Here is a 21,649-nt window from a genome sequence, read left to right on the forward strand (position 1 = left end):
CCCTGGCGCCAGTCACGCCCGCGGGACCCGCACTAGTGCGACTTCGGGGCTGCACGATTGCGACTTCGGACGCCGACGCGCGTGACAAAGCGGAGAACAAAAAAGAAAGGCCCCGCACGCCCCAGACCGGCCTCCGCCGGGGCAAAGAGCCCTCGCACAGCCCCTCGCGGTGGCGGCGGCCCCGGGGCGACGGCTCGGGCCCCTCGCGGGCTCCGGTGACAGGCTGCGGCCCGGGCGCGAGCCGGGGAGTGGGGGGGGGGGGGGAAGGGTGTCTCCGGGCGCGGCGCGGGGTCTCCGGGCGCGGGGCCCCGGGCCGGGGAAGGACGGGGAGAGGAAGGCGGCCAGGGCGGCCCGGGAACGGGGGCACGCGCGCCGCGCACTCACCTTCTGCCGCGGCTCCGGCTGCCGCTCAAGCGCTGCGGCCCCGGCTCCCGGACCGCCCGCCGCTCTCCCGCCGCGGGTCTCGCGCTCTCGCTCGTTCCGCGCCGTGCGCCCCGCCCCGCGCCCAGCGCCGCCGCGTCTCTGGCCTCCGCAGCGGCGAGTCCCCGCCCCCGGACCGCGCCGGCGGCGTGGGGAGGAGGCGGCGCCGCGAGCGCGGGGAGGCGAGGCCGGGGCCGCGCCCGGACGCCGGCCCCACGGTGCGCGCGCCCCGGCCCGCGGCCGCCCCTCTGCCCCAGCCCGGGCGCCGCCCCCACCCCCCGGGTGGCCCTGCGGGATGCGGCTCCGAGGCAGCAGTGGGGCGGGCCCGGCGCTTCCTGAGGAGGTGCAGGGGTGGGAAGCGGCGGCGCGGAGCAAAGAAAGGGACCTGGAGGAGAGAAGACCCCTCACCTCCTCCCCGCCCCCACCCCGGGGGAATTTTCCGGAATGTAGGGCCAACTATCTCCAGCGCTACCCACCTTGCCACACTCACGTCTCCTTCAGTGGTCCCGGCCCAAACTGCCCAGAGTAAAAGGGGCCAACGAATAACAGGAATTTAGGGGGTCTGTCCTCACAAAAAAGTCTTTTCTTCCACCAATCCTTCCCAGTTCCTAATCTCCCCACGACTGTTCTCTCTCAGGCTTTAATTTTTCGGGCTGTGACCCTCCGGACTACTTGTGGATAAAATGAAGATTCTTGGACGCTGCGCTGGCGTGATCTTCTAGTACTCTCTAAGGATGAAGCCTGGGAGTCTGAATTTTAAACAGCGCCCTGAGCGCACATTGTTTGAGGAACACCGTTAGGCCACACCTCCCGGAGAGGATGCCACAAAAACTAATAATCTACAGGATATCAATACTAGAAAATTCTGAAACAATGGTTCTTAACCCTAACAGCACTGACCAGACGTTAAAAAATACCTGGGAGCTTTTGGAGTATTTGAATGCCAGGGCCCGACCTCCAGAGTTCTGAGCCCAAACATGGGTATTTTTGTGTGTTATAAAGCTTGCCAGATAATTCTAACATACGGTCAGCACTAATATTCCTATTCATTATTCTTATTCATTCTAGATTTATCTCTTTTCGAGCCTACCTAGCTCTAGTTTCTGGGAAACGAACCTCTTCCTCTCACGCTTCCCAAATCCCAAGGTCACACACACACACACACACACACACACACACAAAACAACAACAACAGCAAAAGCACAAGTGAATACACAAACTCCTAAGGAAATGCTCACAGCCAAAATGGTTTTCAACCGGAACGAAGACTCAACGTCTTTGTCACTGACTGCCACCCGAGCACCAACTGCCACCTGAGCAGGAAATTCAGGAAAAGGATGCTTTATAAGCCAAAACCACTTAACTGAATTTAGAGTAATATTCTATAGCCCAAAATGATAGTTTTGTGACCCGCTGTTAGACTGTTGTCCTTACTGGACCAAGACGGCAAAAGCCAGGGGTGTGTTGGACATCAGCCCTGGCTTTTCCAATGACTTGTATCCCTTCTTTCTAATCTTCCACTGACTTGAAGTGACCACCACCAGGATTTTTGGACAGGTACAATAAATTGCTCCTTCTGGCTCCCCTAGTCATGTTTTGCCTTCTTAGGCTGGTGGGCCATAACTTCCACCTCATTTGCCTTTAAGTAAGGTTGCATTGTGTTCCTCGTTTATCCACACCTAATTAGTGGCTAAGCCAGTGATTTTTTTCCAGTTTGATTGAGAAATAATTGACAAATCTCCCTGTATAACTTTAAGGTGCCCAGCACGATAGTTTGATTTATATATATTGTAAGACGATGGCCGCTGTAGGTTCAGCTAACATCCATCTTCTCCTATCGATACGATTGTTAAAAAAGAAGAAAAAAGAAAACATTTCTCCTTGTGATGAGAACTCTTGTGATTTATTCTGCTAACCACCCTTCTATATATCATACCGCCATGTTAGCGCTAGTCACCATGTTGTACGTTACATCCCTTGGTACCTACTTATCTTACGACCGCAAGTTTGTACCTTTTGACCTTTCTCCAATTCCCCACTCCTCGCCCCACCACCTCTGGTGACCACGAGTCTGATCTTCTTTGTCTATGAATTTTTTTTTTTAATTCCATATATAAGTGAAATCATACAGTATTTGTCTTTGTCTGACTTATTTCACTTAGCGTAATGCCCTCAAGGCCCATCCATGTTGTCATAAATGGTAGGATTTTCTGTCTTTTTATGGCTGAATAATATTCCACTATATGTCTGTATATGCATATATATGCACACATACCACATCTTTATCCATTCGTCCATTGGTGAACTTAGGTTGTTTCCATATCTTGGCTATTATAAATAATGCTGCTATAAATATGGGGGTATATATATATTTTCGAGTTAATGTTTTTGTTTCCTTTGAATAAATACCCAGAAGTGGAATGGCTGGATCATATGGTATATTTATTTTTAATTTCTGAGGATCCTCCATACTGTTTGCCATAGTTAAATCCATGATTCTTTTTTTTTTTTTTAAGTAGCCTCCACACCCAGTGTAGAGCCCATGGTGGGACTTGAACTCATGACCCTGAGATCCAGACCTGAGTGAATAACAAGAGTCAGACACTTAACTGACTGAACCACCCAGGTGCCCCCAGCCCATGATTCCTTTTATTTTAATTTAAATTAAATTAGCCAACATAAAGTACATACTTAGTTTCAGATGTAGTGTTCAGTAATTCATCAGTTGCCTATAACACCCAGTGCTCATTACATCACGTGCCCTCCTTAATGCCCCTCACCCAGTTACCCCATCCCCCACCCACCACCCCTCTGGCACCCCTCAATTTGTTTCCTACAGTTAAGAGTCTCTCATGACTTGTCTCCCTCTCTGATGACTTCCCACTCAGTTTTCCCTCCCTTCCCATAGGATTCTCTCTGCTGTTTCTTATATTCCACATATGAGTGAAACCATATGATAATTGTCTTTCTCTGATTGATTTCTTTCACTCAGCATAACACCCTCCTAGTTCCATCCACATCGATGCAAATGGCAGTGTTCATCCTTTCTGATGGCTGAGTAATATTCCATCATACATATGAACCACATCTTCTTTATCCATTCCTCTGTCAATGAACATCTCGGCTCTTTCCACAGTTTGGCTACTGTGGACATTGCTGCTATGAACATTGGGGTGCAGGTGTCCCTTCGGATCACTACATTTCTATCTTTGGGGTAAATACCGAGTAGTGCAATTGCCCAGCTCATGATTCTTCAACACTTTTTGAAACAGGTCCACACGTCTACGTGTTAGGGCAGCTGTTTGAATCAATACATCTTTGCCGAGGAGGAAGCAGTCCTTTTCAAGTTTCACGAAATTCCTTATGATGAAATTTGGCATTTTTAAAAAATATTTATTTATTTGTTTATTTATTTGTTTTAGAGAGAGAAAGAGTGCATGAGCTGAGGGAGGAGCAGAAGGAGAGGGAGAGAAAGAATCTCAAGCAGACTCCCTGCTGAGCATGGAGTCCCATGGGGGGCTCGATTCCAGGCCCCTGAGATCATGACCTGAGCCGACACCAATAGTCAGTCGCTCAACTGACTGAGCTACGTTTTTTTTTTTTTTAAAGATTTTTTATTTATTTATTCGACAGAGATAGAGACAGCCAGCGAGAGAGGGAACACAAGCAGGGGGAGTGGGAGAGGAAGAAGCAGGCTCATAGCAGAGGAGCCTGATGTGGGGCTCGATCCCACAACGCTGGGATCACGCCCTGAGCCGAAGGCAGACGTTTAACCGCTGTGCCACCCAGGCGCCCCTGAGCTACGTTGTTACCCCAAAATGTGACGTTGTAAAGATGCAGCTGTGTGTGTGTGTGTGTGTGTGTGTGTGTGTGTACGCATGCTAGATTCGCATTCTTTTTAAAGTTCTCTTAGATTTCTTCAAGGCTTCTCACTCAAAATATTTAATCAATCACAGGCCCTAAAAATTCAACTGGGCAGATTTTGACTAACCGATGTGCAAGGGGCTGTGGTCCTTGGTTGCAGGAGACATCCATGTTTTGTCTATTCAACATCCTTTCCCATCGCTTCTCGGTCTTTCGGCTAAGGTCAAGGGTAGCATCCTCTCCCTCACTTGCTGGTAGCACCCTGCTTTCATACAGGACTCTCCCCCCATCTCCAAGGGATACAGCCTTGGTAGATTGTCAATCAAAGCAATGTCCTCTCCAGCTCAAGGGATAGACCTCATATAAGTTTCCTATTTGCTACCCTAACAAATCATTCAGCTTAAGCCAACATGAACTTAACACCTTACGGCTCCGTAGGTCAAAACTCTTACCAAGGCGTCAGCAAGGCTGCATTCCTTTCTGGAGGCTCTAGAGAAGATTCTTTTCTTGCCTTTTCCAGCTCCGAAAGTCTCCCAGCATTCCTGGGCTTGTGACCCCCTGCCTCCATCTTCAAAACCAGCAATCTCATAATTAGTAACATCTAATCCTGCTTCCATAGTCACATCTCTCAGCTCCAGTGGGGAAAACTCACTTCTTAGGATCCTCGTGATTACACTGGTCTCACCCAAATAATGCAAGAGAATCTTTCTACCTCAAGGGGGTGTAAAGTCCCTTTTGCGATGAAAGGTCACATTAAGACTCCAGGGATGAAGACATCTGAGGGGAGGGGGTCTTATTCTGCCTACACAGATCCCTAAACTCAGCTGGTCTATTATACTCTGTTCCTGGAATGAACAAAGTGAGGACCCGAGGACTGAAAAATATTGATATGCCCTCATCTCAGTGACAGCACCCATCTTTCTCGGCACATAGCTCTGTAGGGCTGGTTCCTATGCTTCCCAAAGCTGACTTTTCAGTTTACCCATTAATTCTTAGACTTTGCCCATAGGCTAGAATTTGCTAGAACTAAATGTAAAACACAGAACAACATCAGTGTAGTATCAATGAGAGTTCTTGGTTGCAAACAACAGGAACAGGCTCTATCAATCTTAGGGAAAAGGGGAATTAGTTGGATAAATGTCCGTGTCTCACAGAATCAATGGTGAGAACCACTGACATCATATTGATTGATTTCCAATCAATTTGGAAAATCTGATGCTGCAGAAGGTTAGGCAGCAGAAATCGCTGCAAAAGTGACACAGCAGAAAGAGTGTGTAGTCTAAGTGCCACACTCCTACAACTTTAAGAAATAGGACCCCCCCCCCAACTTGGGGCACCTGGGTGGCTCAGTTGGTTAAGCGACTGCCTTCAGCTCAGGTCATGATCCTCGAGTACCGGGATCAAGTCCCACCCCCCCATCCCACCCCCCACCCCCACCCCGGCTCAGCGGGGAGTCTGCTTCTCCCCCTGACCCTCTCCCCTCTCATGCTCTCTCTCACTCTCTCTCTCTCTCTTTCTCGAATGGATAAATAAAATCTTTAAAAAGTAAAAAAAAAAAAAAAAAAGAAAAAGAAAAGAAATAGGACCCCTATGTCTTTGTAACACTCGCTCAAGATACAGAGAGTCTGGAGGGGGCTTCTAGTTGGAGGAATTTGATTCTGAGCCCATCCCCCCAGGCTAACAGGGACAACGCATCTGATTTCTTTCTTTTTTTTATTTAAGATTTTTATTTATTTATTTGACAGAGAGAGACAGCCAGCGGGAGAGGGAGCACAAGCAGGGGGAGTGGGAGAGGAAGAAGCAGGCTCCCAGCGGAGGAGCCTGATGTGGGGCTCGATCCCACAACGCCAGGATCACGCCCTGAGCCGAAGGCAGACGCTTAACGACTGAGCCACCCAGGCGCCCCAACTCATCTGATTTCTGCAGCGGGATGGGGCCACTAATTCTCATCAAGACTACACACCATGGGACATTTTCCCCAAGAAAGGAGATTGAGATGCCTATAAAAAGAGGAGATAGAATGCTGGCAAGCAAAAAACTAGCAAATGCCCCCCACAAATATCCAAAGAAATTCGAAGGGCAAGGGGGAGGCAGAGATCATATCTATATAGGAAAATCAGGAGAGACTATATAGCAAGTGGATGTAGAACAGGGGCTATCCTATAGAAACAGAATTAAGCCACATATATAATTTTATTATTATTTTTTATTTAAGTAATCTCTACACCCAGTGTGGGGTTCGAACTCATGACCCCAAGATCAAAAGTTGCATGCCCTTCTGACTGAACCAGTAAGGCACCCCATAACATATATTTTTTAAATTTTCTAGTAGCTGCATTAAAAAAGTAAGAAGAAAACAAGTGAAACTAATTGTAAAGTATTTTATCTAACCCACTATATCCAATGTATTATCATTTAAACACATAATTCATAAAATGTTAATGAGACATTTACAGGTAATTAAGTATTTAATGGAAAAATTTACACTGCTCCAATTTTTTTAAATTTAAATTATATTAAAAATCCAGTTCTTGGGGCACCTGGTGACTCAGTCGGTTAAGCGGCCGACTCTTGGTTTCTGTTCAGGTCATAATCTCGGGGTCGTGAGATCGAGCTGTACGTGGAGCTCATGGTCAGCATGGAGTCCGCTTGAGATTCTCTCCCTCTGCCCCTTCCCCCATTCATGCACGTGCTCTTTCTCTTCCTCTCTAAAATAGATAAAATCTTAAAAAATAAAATTCAGTTCTTCCTTGGCACCAGCCACACCTCAGGTGTTCAATAGCCACAGGGGGTTACCATATTGGCCAGCCCAGATCTAGAAGGATGGTGTATCAGTGCGGGTCCAATCAGGAGAGAGAAAACACAGTAATTTGAACAGGCAAAGTTTGATATAAAAAATCCTTAGTTATAGCAGGGTATTGGACTAGCGAGGGTTTGGCTGCTAAGATGCAAAGAGAACTCTAAAAAATGTAGGAATGGCAGGTATATGGGGCAGCCAGTACCCCTTAGAGCTGAGATAGATCTTCCAAGTAAGAGCTCCCCATCTCCCCGCCTACCTGAGAGGAAGGAGACCAAGATCTCACTGGAGAAAGCATGGCTATGGTTCCCTGAATAAGAGAAATTGCTGTGGTGCAAGTAGAACTTGGTGGAAATCTGTCCTCTAGAACTTTCCAGAAATCACCTTCTGCTGTTGGTTGCCACTGGCTGCCCTGCACTGCAGAAACTCGATGCTAAGGAAGCCGTGTGTGCTGCTGGAAACAGAAGCGTGGATATTTTTATAAAGACAGAAACATGAGGGAGAAATACTCCAGCATAATGACAGACGTAGAAGGAGAAAAACATGAGACAACAAGGGGACTATCTGGGATCGGGAAACCATTGCCGATGGGAGGGTAAGATAGAAGTGCAGCCCTGTTGCCAAGGGTTCGTGAGTCAATCTCAGACTAAACAAAATTCCATACAGCACCCTAATCTTCCCCAAATACCAGTCAGGTCACATCACCCCTCTCTCCCAAAACTTTTAGTGGTTTTTTCCTTGCCAATGTGGAATCTTAGTTTGCCATTCTAGTCTTTCTGTCCAGGTTTCCCCAAACGATGTCAGGCCACTACTCTATGCTCCCAGAGCCCGGCTTTGCTCTGCTATTCTGCCTAAAAGCTCCCCTTTCTCGCAATTCAGCTCAAAAGCCCCAGTCATCAAAGCCAACCCTAGCACCCACCACATTCTGCCCTACAAAGTGAGGAGTGCGAAGTTCCGAAGGGAAGGGGAAGCTCAGTCTCCTCCCCGACACTTGCAAGCATGAACAGTTCAGACTGGAGCTCCTGTGGCTGGTACAGAGCCCAACACAGTGGCAATGCTCTCCAAATACTAAATACCTGTAATCACTGGAAGGGAATACAATAGACACAGACAGTCCTCGTCGCAGACATCTTACTATGTTTGCTTTCCAGAATGCCTCACCATGTTTTCAGTTACCGGCATCGCCACGTTTTCAAGTCATCATCCCTCATCGACTTTTCAATCCTCAATGTCTGTTGCCAGCTGAATGGTGACCCCCAAAACGGTATTCCCATGTCCTAATCCCGGAACCTGTGAACATTACCCTTATAGGGCAAAAGATGTGATTAAACTAAAGATCTTGAGGCGCCTATCCTGGATGATGCAGGTGGGTGGGAAACACATCATAAGTGTCCTTGTAAGAGAAAGGCAGGGAGGGTTTTAGACAGGGGGGGGAAGAAGCCATGTGATCACAGAAGCAGAGCCCGGAGTGATGGGGCCACAAGCCAAGGAAGGCCTGGAGAAAGGCCAGCAGTCACCAAAAGTTGGAAGGGGCAAAAAATAGATCATCTCGGGGCGCCTGGGTGGCACAGCGGTTAAGCATCTGCCTTTGGCTCAGGGCGTGATCCCGGCGTTATGGGATCGAGCCCCACGTCAGGCTCCTCTGCTATGAGCCTGCTTCTTCCTCTCCCACTCCCCCTGCTTGTGTTCCCTCTCTCGCTGGCTGTCTCTATCTCTCTCGAATAAATAAATAAAAATCTTTAAAAAAAAAAAAAAAGAAAAAAAAGAAATAGATCATCTCCCAGAGCCTTTGCAGAGAGCCCAGCCCTAGCTCCGCCGCATGAGAGGATAAAAACTCTGCGGCCCTAAGCCACCCAGTTCTGGTTATTCCTTGTGGCAGCCGCGGGAGACTAATACAATCCTGGAATCCATAGTGATTGGGTCACAGGTAGGCACGGGCCCCAGGGCTCACAACGAGACTCCATATGGCACGTTCTTTGCAGCCACTGGGAAACAGAAGCTCTTTTTTCAACGAAGGAGAATGTAACCTGGAGCTGCTTGGGGTCACAATGTGGAGACAGCCTGAGAGCCTGAGAAAGACAGACAAACACCTAGTGTTGATGATGTCGTTTGATCTTCCGGATCCAGCTGTATCTGAAACCGGTTTTATCCTGGATTTTCAGTGATATTAGCCAATTAATTTCCCATTTTACTCAAGCCAGTTGGCACTGGATTTCTGTCATAAGCAGCCCGAAGGATTCTGACTCACAGTCCTTTTGTTATCGGTATACGGTCGTCAGTTACATGTGAACGTCAGGCAAACAACAAATGTTTTTAGTATAAGTATGTTCCCAATATTGCATGGGTCAGATACTTAAAAAAAGAAAATTGTTATTTATCTGAAATTCAAATTCAACTGGGCATCCTGGTCTTTTGGTTTTTGTCCTTTGCTAAGGCCATCCTATGTTGGAAGAAGTTTTTTTATGGATCACCTGAAACCTTTGAAAAGCCAGGTTGTTATAGCACAAAAGATGGTAAGAATAATCCTTCTAAAGTAGCTGCTTCTAATTTCAGACACTCAAATAACTAACTGGGGCTTTAAAACAGTGCGGTCATCCCCTCACAGTGTTGTGAACCTTAATGGGTTCTGAGGCTGAGAAAGAAATACTGTGAGATTTTAAAGGCCTCCTACCAGGGAGCAAAGCAGTAAAAAAAGGTGCCTTTCTGTGTCGTGAGACTTACAACTGCCTTTAAAACTGACGCATTTACTGGGCTTCATTCACAGCTGTCTCTGGTTGGTGTGACGTGCGCGTCAAGAAAGGGTCCAGCAGCAAAGTATTATGAAGGGACCAGCCGGAGGGGCAGGCGAGAGGGCCGTGGGATGCCTGTCCGCTTCCATGAGCAGATGGAGAAAAAGGGCCAAGCTGAGGGTCTCCTGAATCTGGACACCAACTGATGACATGAGGTTCTGTACATACACCATCATACCCCGGCCCGGGGTGAGTGGGGGTGGTGTGGCTCTGTTTTGGGCTAAAATGAAGTTGTTCTAGAAAAGGTGTTCGTCTGCTTTACTGACGTTTGCATCTCTTCTGTTCTCAAAATGTGCTTCCTCAGAAAAGGCTTCTAAAGTGGGTTAGTGCGTTGACCTTGACACTTAGGAGTGCAGAATGACAGGTTTGCAGTTTAACTTGGCAGCGATATGAAGAATACTTAAACGCTTAGAAACTGAAGTTCCCTGGCTCACGACTTTTCCACTAGAGCTGATTTTCCAGTGACGTTGGAAAAAAGAGGCTCTTTCTTGAAAACAGTTTGCAATGTCAATTTTATTTCGGTAGCTTCTGTCCTTTGTTTCGTCGTGCGTTCTTTTTCATACAAGGATGTACTTAAGCGCTGTGGGGTACAGCACACACAGCCGGCTCCCTCTCCTAGTTTATGTTCCCACTGACTTATTCTCTTGCCAAGTCTGGCAAGTTCCCTACACCCAGCAAGATCGTCCAACGACCCGAGTGAAGAACCACCATGTCTGCCTAGAGTGACACACTGAGGTCACACCCTTGTGGGTACTGGGTGGGTCATGCCCGGTGTTAGTCATGAGAATAGACTTTTTTTTTAAGATTTTATTTTTTTATTTTTAAAGATTTATTTATTTGAGAGAGAGAGAGAATGTGCACGCTCTCATGTACGAGTGGGGGGAGGGGGAGAAGGAGAGAGAGAATTTTAAGCTGACTCCACACCCAGCATGGAGCCTGACTCAGGGCTCGATCTCACGACCCTGAGATCATGACCTGAGCCAAAATCATGAGTCGGACACTCAACCAACTGAGCCACCCAGGTGCCCCACAAGATTTTCTTATTTTTAAATAATCACTACACCCCACGTGGGGCTTGAACTCACAAACCTGAGATCAGGAGTTGCGTGCTTTACCAACTCTGCCAGCCGGGTGCCTGGAGAAAGAACTAAAAGGAGGAGGCAGAGGGTCAGCCTCCTGAGTCTGGAGCAGCGATTCTCAGCTGAGGGTATGGTGACCCCCAGCGAGCATTTGGAAATGCCAGGAGACTTCTTTTAAACTGAAACATATTTCAGTATAAGTTAACATTGTATAAGTTAAGGGTGCACAGCATGTTAATTCGATTCATTTATATATTGTAATATGATTGCCATTGTAACCATAATCAGCACTCTACCAGGTTACATGATTATCATTTCTTTTTAGTGGTTGAAATAATTCATTCTACTCTCTTGGCAAGTTTGAGAAATATAATACAATATTGTTGTCTATAAGAGACTTTTATTTTTTAACAATGACTCATGGGGGTGGGGGAGTGGTCTACTGTTGACCTTTATTTAAGCATTCTGTAAAACAAAAAATGCTCCCGCCCCCAATGCCAATAGTGGCCCCCCAGCCCCCTCTGCAATTGACAAACACTGGTCTCAACAAAGAAATCTGATGATCCAGGGGGAAGTACAAGGATATTCACCAGGCGGAAGGGCCTGGAAAGATCTTTTTCTCTGTAGGGTTCCACTCTATGGGACACAAACCTCAAACCCAGAAAGGGAGCTTTGCTTTGCACATCACTTTAGGATGAGGGCCAGCTGCCAGGGACAAGAAACCTACATGATAGTGGCTTAAACTCACGAAGTTCTGATCTCTCACAGCAGAAGTCTTCGAGTGGACAGTCTTGGGCTGAAGTGGCAGGTCTCAGCAGAGATTCGAGCTCCACTGCTCCCAGATGTGACCCTCCTGCTGAAGCTTTCACTTCCACATTCCACCCAGATGACAGGAGAAGAAGAGCTTGCTCCCTCGCTTTAAGGACATCTCTTAGAAGTTGCATATGACATTTATGATTACGTTCCTTTGCCAGAACTCAGGCACACGTCCACACCCAACTGGCAGGTAGCTGGGAAACAGGCTCATACTCTGGGTGCCCAGCTGAAAACCGTGGGTCCCGTTCCTAAAAAAGACAGGAAGAAGAGAGATCTTTAGTGACGTCTAGCCGTCTTTGCCATTCCTGGGAATGCAGATTACCTACATCAATGACTAGTGAAGCCCTAGCATTTTGCTCAAGCTGGGTGTCAGTGGTCCAGCCCTGACTCAATAGGGGAAGAGGAAGCATTGACTTGAGGCTTGAGGTGTTTTTTTTTTTTTTTTATGATTTTTTATTATATTATGTTAGTCACCATACAGTACATCCCCGGTTTCCGATGTAAAGCTCCATGATTCATTAGTTGCATATAACACCCAGTGCACCATGCAATACGTGCCCTCCTTACTACCCATCACCGGCCTATCCCATTCCCCCACCCCCCTCCCCTCTGAGGCCCTCAGTTTGTTTCTCAGAGTCCATAGTCTCTCATGTTTCATTCCCCCTTCTGATTACCCCCCCTTTCTTTATCCCTTTCTTCCCCTACCAATCATCCTAGTTCTTATGTTCCATAGATGAGAGAAGTCATATGATAATTGTCTTTCTCTGCTTGACTTATTTCACTTAGCATTATCTCCTCCAGTGCCGTCCATGTTGCAGCAAATGTTGAGAATTCGTTCTTTCTGATAGCTGAGTAATATTCCATTGTATATATGGACCACAACTTCTTTTTTTTTTTTTATTAATAATGATTTTTTATTATATTATGTTAGTCACCATACAGTACATCCCCGGTTTTCGATGTAAGGCTCGATGGACCACAACTTCTTAATCCAGTCATCTGTTGAAGGGCATCTGGGCTCCTTCCACGATTTAGCTATTGTGGACAATGCTGCTATGAACATTGGGGTGCATATGGCCCTTCTCTTCACTACGTCTGTATCTTTGGGGTAAACACCCAGTAGTGCCATGGCTGGGTCATAGGGTAGCTCAATTTTTAACTGTTTAAGGGACCTCCACACTGTTTTCCAGAGTGGCTGTACCAGCTTGCATTCCCACCAACAATGTAGGAGGGATCCCTTTTCTCCACATCCTCTCCAGCAATTGTTGTCTCTTGCCTTGTCAATTTTTGCCATTCTAACTGGCATAAGGTGGTATCTCAGTGTGGTTTTGATTTGAATTTCCCTGATGGCTAGTGATTTTGAACATTTTTTCATGTGTCTGTTAGCCATTTGTATGTCTTCATTGGAAAAGTGTCTGTTCATATTTTCTGCCTATTTTATTTGTTTCTCGTGTATTGAGTTTGAAAAGTTCTTTGTAGATCTTGGATACCAGTCCTTTATCTGTAGTGTCATTTGCAAATATATTCTCCCATTCCGTGGGCTGCCTCTTAGTTTTTTTGACTGTTTCCTTGGCTGTGCAGAAGCTTTTTATCTTGATGAAGTCCCATAAGTTCATTTTATCTTTGGTTTCTCTTGCCTTTGGGGATGTGTCATGAAAAAGGTTGCTTTGGCCAATGTTGTAGAGGTTGCTGCCTATGTTCTCCTCTAGGATTTTGATGGATTCCTGTCTCACATCGAGGTCTTTCATCCATTTGGAGTTTATCTTTGTGTATGGTGTGAGAGAGTGGTCAAGTTTCATTCTTTTGCATGTAGCTGTCCAATTTTCCCAGCACCATTTATTGAAGAGACTCTCTTTTTTCCACCGGATGTTTTTTCCTGCTTTATCAAAGATTAGTTGCCCAAAGAGCCGAGGGTCCATTTCTGGGTTCTCTATTCTGTTCCATTGGTCTATGTGTCTGTTTTTGTGCCAGTACCATGCTGTCTTTGTGATCACAGCTTTGTAGTACAGCTCGAAATCCGGCAACATGATGCCCCCAGTTTTGTTTTTCCTTTTCACCAGTTCCTTGGAGATTCGGGGCCTTTTCTGTTTCCACACAAATTTAAGGACTATTTGTTCCAGTTCTTTGAAAAATGTCCTCGGTATTTTGATTGGGATAGCATTGAAAGTGTAGATTGCTCTGGGTAGCATGGACATTTTAACTATGTTAATTCTTCCGATCCATGAGCATGGAATATCTTTCCATCTTTTTATGTCTTCGAGGCTTGAGGAGAGTTTTATCTCCCATGTCAGAGAATCCTAATGTTGGAAACTTAGGTATCATCATGTCCAACATCCTCTTTTTAAATGTTTTTGATTCTTATCTAACATGTATTTTCTGTATTTCCAGAATTTTTTTCAGCCTCCTGCCTACCCTGCCATCCCTGGTCTTTGATCATCAAATTTTTGGTTTCAGACTGCAAATTTTTAAGTAAACATATTTTAAAATGATTGATGATCCCAAAGAGTTTTTGATCATGTGGGTTTCACCATCAATGTTCTAGAAATTAAAGTTGAGAAATCTTAAAAACATTCACAGTACTCATGGCTTTGTAACCCATGGAATGCGCAGATATTTTCATAACACGTATTTGCATTAAATGATATGTATGCACATCAACATTTTGAAATCAAGGTGCTTGATCTGATTAATACAGTAAGCAAGCACACATATTACACATACATTACACATTTGTTTTTTAATATATTGACAACTGTATTTCAATATGATTGGTTTCTTTATTTTCTGCATTTAAGATTTTTATTCCGAGAAGTCCAATGACTCTTGATCTAGGCACTCTGTGTTCATGGCCTATGGCTGGGACTAGCACAGGAAAACCTGAAAAACAAAACAAAACAAAAGATTCCATTGGTCTTTGATTTTCCAAAGCCCGTACTAGTGAGAAATGGAGGTAGATTTCACCTTCAGAGGCCATTAGCCTCTTCCTGACACCCAGGAGGCTCCTGGGGGTGCTTTTCTAGGCCTCCAGTCTCGCGGCTCTCCATCTGAGTGAGTGCTGTACTTGCCTGGGCCACAGACCTGTCTCAACCCAGTTTTCTTCCCGGAGACAGGTGAGGGTCACCGTCCTCTGCAGCCAGAAGCCCCCATGCAACGCCCAGGACATCAGCCACCCATTTGTGCTCAGTCCCAAACAACCCACTTCTGCCTCTTTCCCTAGCCCAGGATGTGAGCCTGGTGAGATAGAAAGTGGACCTGGGCCCTGAGACAGGTGGTGCACTGTGGAACAAGAGGCGAACCCCCCCCCCCCGCCCCCTCAATATTGGATCACTCTTATGTCAAGTGGGATTGGAAAGAACCATCTGGAGATTTTTCTTTGCATTAGGTTAGAGAAAAACTCACTGCTGTCGCACATGAGGCAGGGAGGCAGTCTGGAGGGGCACGGTCATTTGCTCAGGCAGGAATATTTCCCTATTTTTAATGTCTCTGAGCTGGGAAACGCAGAGTTGTTCCTTCTGCAGGCCTGGAGTGCCTGTGGCCCCGGATCCGGTGTGTGGGGGGCGCCCACGCTCCCCGCCCCCACCCTCTGGGGCTGATTTCGGCAGGCGCTCCTATTGCTATGGTAATGAGCCATGGAAGCTTTTTGAGCCGCCGGGAAGAGCAACCTTCACAAAAGAAAGGACAAATCAGGGCCACAGTGTGAAATCTGGAAAGAATCAGAGAAGAGAGGCGTAAGAATTTGAATTAATGATGGAAGAGATACAGCAGCGAAGCCAGCATAACCTGGGGGAAAGATAGGGGTGGCAGAGGGGCACACTTCGGGAGGCTTCGGTGTAGCTTGTCCTTCCCCCAGGGATCTCCATGCAACTAACTGTTCCAAATGCCTGACAGGTACCAGCAGCCCTGTGTGCTTACATGGCCTTCTCCCTAACACGGACGTGCATTCTTAAGCAAACCCTCTGGAGATAGAAATCTGTATCAAGGCACTAAAACATCTGATAATTTAAAAAAATATATATTTTTTTCTTTTCCTGTACCAGAATAGAGCACAGTTCACCTATGGAGGGAGCAGCTAAAGGGGACAGAAAGAGGCACGTATAACAAAGAAGGGAGAGGAGAGAAAAATGCAGAGGGGTTTGCTGAAAGTGGGCTTCTGAATTGGCTAAGATTCCCAGGACTGGAGTTAAAGATAAATTATTCAGAGCACTGACAACAGCAAAGGCTGTCTAAGAACTTCCATTCATTGCTGCTGGGAATGCAGAATTGTCGGTCGCTCTGGGAGATTGTTGAGCAATTTCTTTTTTTTTTTTTTTTAAAAGATTTTATTTATTTATTCGACAGAGAGAGAGACAGCCAGCGAGAGAGGGAACACGAGCAGGGGGAGTGGGAGAGGAAGAAGCAGGCTCATAGCGGAGGAGCCTGATGTGGGGCTCAATCCCGTAACGCCGGGATCACGCCCTGAGCCGAAGGCAGACGCTTAACCGCTGTGCCACCCAGGCACCCCTGTTGAGCAATTTCTGACAAAACTAAACACACCCTTCCTATAACCATCCCACAGTTGTGCTCCTTGGTATTTACTCAGAGACACTGAAAGCTAATGTTCACACAAAAACTTGCACACGGATGTTGATAGAAACTATATTCATAACTGCCCAAACTTGGAAGCAACCAAGATGTCCTTCAGTAGGTGAGCAGATAAATAAACTCTGTCCAACCAGACAATGGAATTTTACTGAGGACTAAAGAGTACTGAGCGAGCAAGCCATGAAAAGACACGGAGGAACTTTAAATGCATATGGCTTAGTAAGTGAAAGAAGCCAACGTGAGAGGGCTGCGTACTGTCTGATTCCAACTATATGATGTTCTGGAAAAGGCAGGACTATGGACACACTGGTTAAAAAGACCAGCAGTTACCAGGGGTTAGGGTGGGAACGGGATGAATGGATGGATCACAGAGGATTTCTCGGGCCGTGAAAATACTCTGTAATGAATATTCATTATACATTTCTTTCAAAGTACAATACACAACAGCTAGAGCGAACCCTGAGGTCAACTGTGGGCTTTCCGCGATGTATCAGTGTAGGTTTATCAATTGTAACAAATGTGTCACACTGACGAGAGATACTAACAGGGGATGCTTTACATGTACAGGGGTGGGGGGTGGGGGGAGTATATGGGAAATCTCTGTACCTTCCTCTCAATTTTGCTATAAACCTAAAACTGTTCTTAAAAAACAATGATAAAAAAAATGCCAGGTCATACTCTTATAATTAAAATGACATTTAATCATGCTTCATCTTTTTATAAATTACTTATTTTTTTTAAAGATTTTATATATTTATTTGAGAGAGAGAGAGAGAGAGAGAGCGAGCACAGAGGGAGAGAGAGAAGCAGACTCCCCGCTGAGCAGAGAGCCCAATGCAGGGCTCGATCCCAGGACCCTGAGATCATGACCTGAGCTGAAACCAAGAATCGGACGCTTAACCAACTGAGCCACCCAGGCACCCCTAAATGACTTATTAATATATCCTTGTTCTAGTTTGGAAGGGCCGTCATGACAAAGTACTACAGCCTGGGTGGCTTAAACATTTCTCACAGTTTTGGAGTCGGGAAGTCCAAGGTCAAAGTGTCCGCAAGGTTGGTTTCTCCAGAAGCCTCTCCCCTTGGCTTGTAGATGGCTATCTTCTCTCTGTGGCTTCCTGTGCTCTAATCTCTTCTTCTTATAAGAACACCACTCTTACTGGATTAGGGCCCACCCTAATGACCTTATTTTAATTTTTAAAAAATTTATTTTAATTCAATTAGCTAACATATGGTGTATTTTTTTTTTAAGATTTTATTTATTTATTCGACAGCGATAGAGACAGCCAGCGAGAGAGGGAACACGAGCAGGGGGAGTGGGAGAGGAAGAAGCAGGCTCACAGCGGAGGAGCCCGATGTGGGGCTCAATCCCATAACGCCGGGATCACGCCCTGAGCCGAAGGCAGACGCTCAACCGCTGTGCCACCCAGGCGCCCCTAACATATGGTGTATTACTAGTGTCAAAGGTAGAGTTCAGTGATTCATCAGTGACATATAACACCCAGTGCTCATTACATCATGTGCCCTCCTTAATGCCTATCACCCAGTGACCCCATCCCCCTACCCCCTTCCCCTCCAGCAACCTTCACTCACTCAGTCTGGATGCACGTCCTGTTGGGATTCCTCGGTGCCTGCCTGTGGGTTCACACTTGTGCACTCTCTCTGGAACATCTGCCTGCACTGTGTCTTAGCAAGCATTTACTGAGTGCCTACTGTGAGCTCAGTCACCCAACAAGGGGCAGAGCGTGACAGTGAGAACTAAGATACAGGATCCCTGCTCCAGGGTCCTCCTGACTCACTTCTTTTATACTGTGGTGTAATAGACATACAACTGATGCCATTAAGCACGTTTAAGTGTACAATTCAGTGGCAATAAGTACATTCACTATTCCACACCTGCCACCTCCATCCATTGCCACAATTTTTTCATCATCCCAAACTGAACCTCTACCCACGAGACCCTAAGCCCTCATTCCCCCTCCCAGTCCTAGCTCCCACCAGCTCTTTCCACCTGTATGAATCAGAGTGTTCCCCGCCCCTCATGAGTGGGGTCCTCCAGTATCGTCCTTTAGGGACTGGCTTATTTCATGTAGCACAATGGACTCAAGGTCTGCCCCATGAGCCTGGACCTGACCCACTTTTCCCCTAAAGGAGTGGCTCAGCCCTCTCATGTCTGATCTGAGCCTCCTTAGTCCCCTCTGCTCCCCTCATCTTCTTCCTCAGCCTGAAGATGATCCCAGCCAATCTGCAGCTTTGAAGACCTGTTCAGCCCAGATGCCAGACACACACACTAGGGGGCCTCGGGCCTCACGTACCCCATCTATACACGCCAGGTGCTTGTCTCCCCTGCCCCAACCACTGGCCACCTTCTCCTCCCACAGGTGTCCCCACCTCAGGAGAGGGAAACACCAAGTCCAGACCCTTGGAGTCATCTGTGACTTCTTGCTTGCCACCACCTCTCCCAGTAGTCAGGTGGCTACTGGAGGGCATTAAATGTCCAAAACATTTAAAGGCATATGTGAGTCTCTGCTGCCTAGGGCAATGGATAACAGTTGGGGCAAATATAAACCAAGCAGAGTAATGAAGAAAAGAAGAGTGATGAGGAGCTTTAGGGAAGAAGGGCCTGGAAGCTCTGACCTACTCCTGAGCCCCTGGGTCACTGCATACATGGGCTGGGTGCATGCACAGGGCAGACCTGAGAAGGTCCTAGGCTCTCCCCTCTGGTGATTGTCAGACTCTGCAAGTAGGAAGTGAAGGCCAAGGCAGAGTCCTAAACAGCCTGGTTGGTGCCGAAGGTGGATTCTGACACATATCCAGAGCCCTCCTCCCCAAATGCAAAACTGGAAGGTTTTTTTTTTTTTTCAGAGGGAGGCGGTTTCCAGATGTTAAAGGAAATCTCGCCCAATCAACAGTTGGCCACTACATTCACAGAACAGACACTTCAGTGGCCACACACGACAAGGAATACAGATTCGACAAAATGAGAAGTCACTAAGCCAACAGCAGAAGTACAGTGAGAGGAGCGGCAGCAATGAACCCTGGAGAGGGAAGAACTGATATATGACTTGCTACACTACACTATTCACAATGTCCAAAATCCAGAGGCAGAGAGAGCGGTGGTGACACAGGAAAGGAATCTATCTCAGTGCGGCCAACGCTGGAAGGCAGCAGACTGGCATGATATCAGGAGCTGAAAACACTCCTGGGTTGTTATGTAAGGAAAATCTAGGACAAAGGTCAGTGGGCACGTGCAGCAGGGGCAGTAAAGTTCCGGTTGATTGCTGTCTTGGGGTCAATCATGCAGGGGTTTTGCTGGCTGTGGTTATTGCTTGAGGGGTTGTTTTGATGCCCACTGGGCCTTTCACTTGAGTTAACAGATGAGCCCAAAGGAAGGACATCATCAGCTAGGAAGTACAGATGAAGGTCAGAGGGGAGACAGTTAAAGGTCTCTTTCATTCAGAGGGCTGGGGGACTCTGAACCTCTGCTACACACCTTGCCCTGCTCATCGCTTCTATCTGCCGGGTCCTGAGATCCGTCCTTTTAATAAACTGGCGATCTCGTAGGTTAACATGTTTCTCTGAGTTCCATGAGCCACTCCGGCAGATTATTCAAACCTGAGGAGGAGGTTGTGGGGACCTCCAATCTATAGCCCATAGCTCAGGAACACGGGTGACCTCTCTGCCCAGGCACTGCCTGACCACTATGTTAACAGCACGGGGATTCAGTGACTACACACAACAAAGAATACAGACTTTACAAATTAGTTCAGAAAAGTCACTAAGGCAACAGTAGCAACTACAACGAGCAGCAATCATGAAGCCTGGTGTGCGGAAAGTCTGATATTCTGGATGCTAACATTATAATAGTCATAATCACAACCTGGACTTGTCATTGGGACCAAGTCCTCTGGCTGGGGGTCAGGTAGCTCTTACCTGTTCCACCTGCCTCTCCCTGGCTCCCCGAGCTGTGCACAGCCCTGTGCTGTTTCCCAGCAGAGGTCGGTTTTAACCAAGGCCAGGAAGATGGGATGGGTTTTCTTGATTCCCCTCCCCCACCCCTCCAGTGCCATAGGAGAGGAAACAGTTTTCCTCAACCTCTTAAGGTCCCTGGCTTGGTCTGGAAATTGACAGAGAGATGAACGGAGAAAAGCAGGCAAAGTATATTGATTTTGTGTGTGTGTGTGTGGGAACCTTACAAGACCATGGAGACCAGCAGACACAACTGGAGTAGACATCTCTTCTACCTTTTAGACAAAGGAATAATAAACATGTGAAGAATTGACAGACACAGGGGTTTGGACTGGGGCTGGTAAATGGTAAAGAAGTAATGAGGAAGATAAGTGTTAGTTTAATCAGGTTTGTTCATACAGCCTTGGTAGCCCTAAATTCCTTGACTCTGTTGATAAGAATGTCCTCCCTATGATCCGGAGAGAGAAAATTCCACATGGGAGTATTCTGACCTGCTTCAGGGAAGAAGGGCTGATGGGTGGGGGTCAGAGGGACCTTCCTGCTTCTGCTCTATGTGAAAGTTCTTTCAGCTTACATATTTAATTTGCCAAGGTGCCATATTTGGGGTAGTGTGTCCTGACCCTCACTGGCCTGGTGCTGAATTCTGTCTCCTCCTAGTATTCAGGACATTGAATGTGCTGCTGGGGAGACTACCCAGCCCTGGGGCAGCCCCTTGTCCACGGAGGCACATGCCTCAAGGGGAGGGTTGCCTGTGACTTCCCATGCTGGTGCCCTAGCCACGCCATGGCTAAGGGCTGCTACCCCTATTCTGAGAGATTGGGTAGCAGAGTGGCAGATCTTGCTTTGAGAAACTGACTTCATGTCCTGCAAATGTTCACCCAGTAGTGGGATCATACAGGAGTTCTATTTTTAGTGTTTTGGGGGAAGCTCCATACTCTTCCCAGAGTGGCTGTACCAATAAAAGTCAACTCCAGATGATTCTTACATATAAAAAAGAAATTTTTCAAGAATGTCTCCAGCAGAGACTAAGAACCATCCTGCTGAAGAATGATTTGATAAACCAGGATATCAAAAATCAATTTAAACAATTTCTGGAGACCAACGAGAATGAAAACACAGCAGTCCAAAACCTATGGGATACTGCAAAGGCAGTCCTAAGGGGAAAATACATAGCCATCCAAGTCTCACTCAAAAGAATAGAAAAATCTAAAATGCAGGTTTTATATTCTCACCTCAAGAAGCTGGAACAGCAACAGAGGAATAGGCCTAATCCATGCACGAGGAAGCAGTTGATCAAGATTAGAGCAGAGATCAATGAATTAGAAACCAGGAGCACG

At 46.7% G+C, this 21,649-nt stretch overlaps 1 protein-coding gene across 3 annotated transcripts in view; it reads right to left on the reverse strand.

Annotated features, from left to right (window-relative positions):
- The window catches only part of GOLM1 (golgi membrane protein 1), a 56,594-nt gene extending 56,094 nt beyond the window's left edge, over positions 1–500 (reverse strand). For 2 of the 3 annotated variants that reach the window (XM_048218329.2, XM_057305530.1), the window contains exon 1: positions 385–499. The gene's annotated coding sequence lies outside the window, so the exon portion shown is untranslated. Of the gene's footprint in view, positions 1–384 lie in introns of all 3 variants that reach the window. The other variant, XM_048218330.2, reaches the window with a different exon arrangement.
- Between the last annotated feature and the right edge of the window lie 21,149 nt (positions 501–21,649).

Source organism: Ursus arctos, unplaced genomic scaffold (assembly GCF_023065955.2).
Source record: "Ursus arctos isolate Adak ecotype North America unplaced genomic scaffold, UrsArc2.0 scaffold_33, whole genome shotgun sequence".
Classification (NCBI taxonomy): Eukaryota; Metazoa; Chordata; class Mammalia; order Carnivora; family Ursidae; genus Ursus; species Ursus arctos.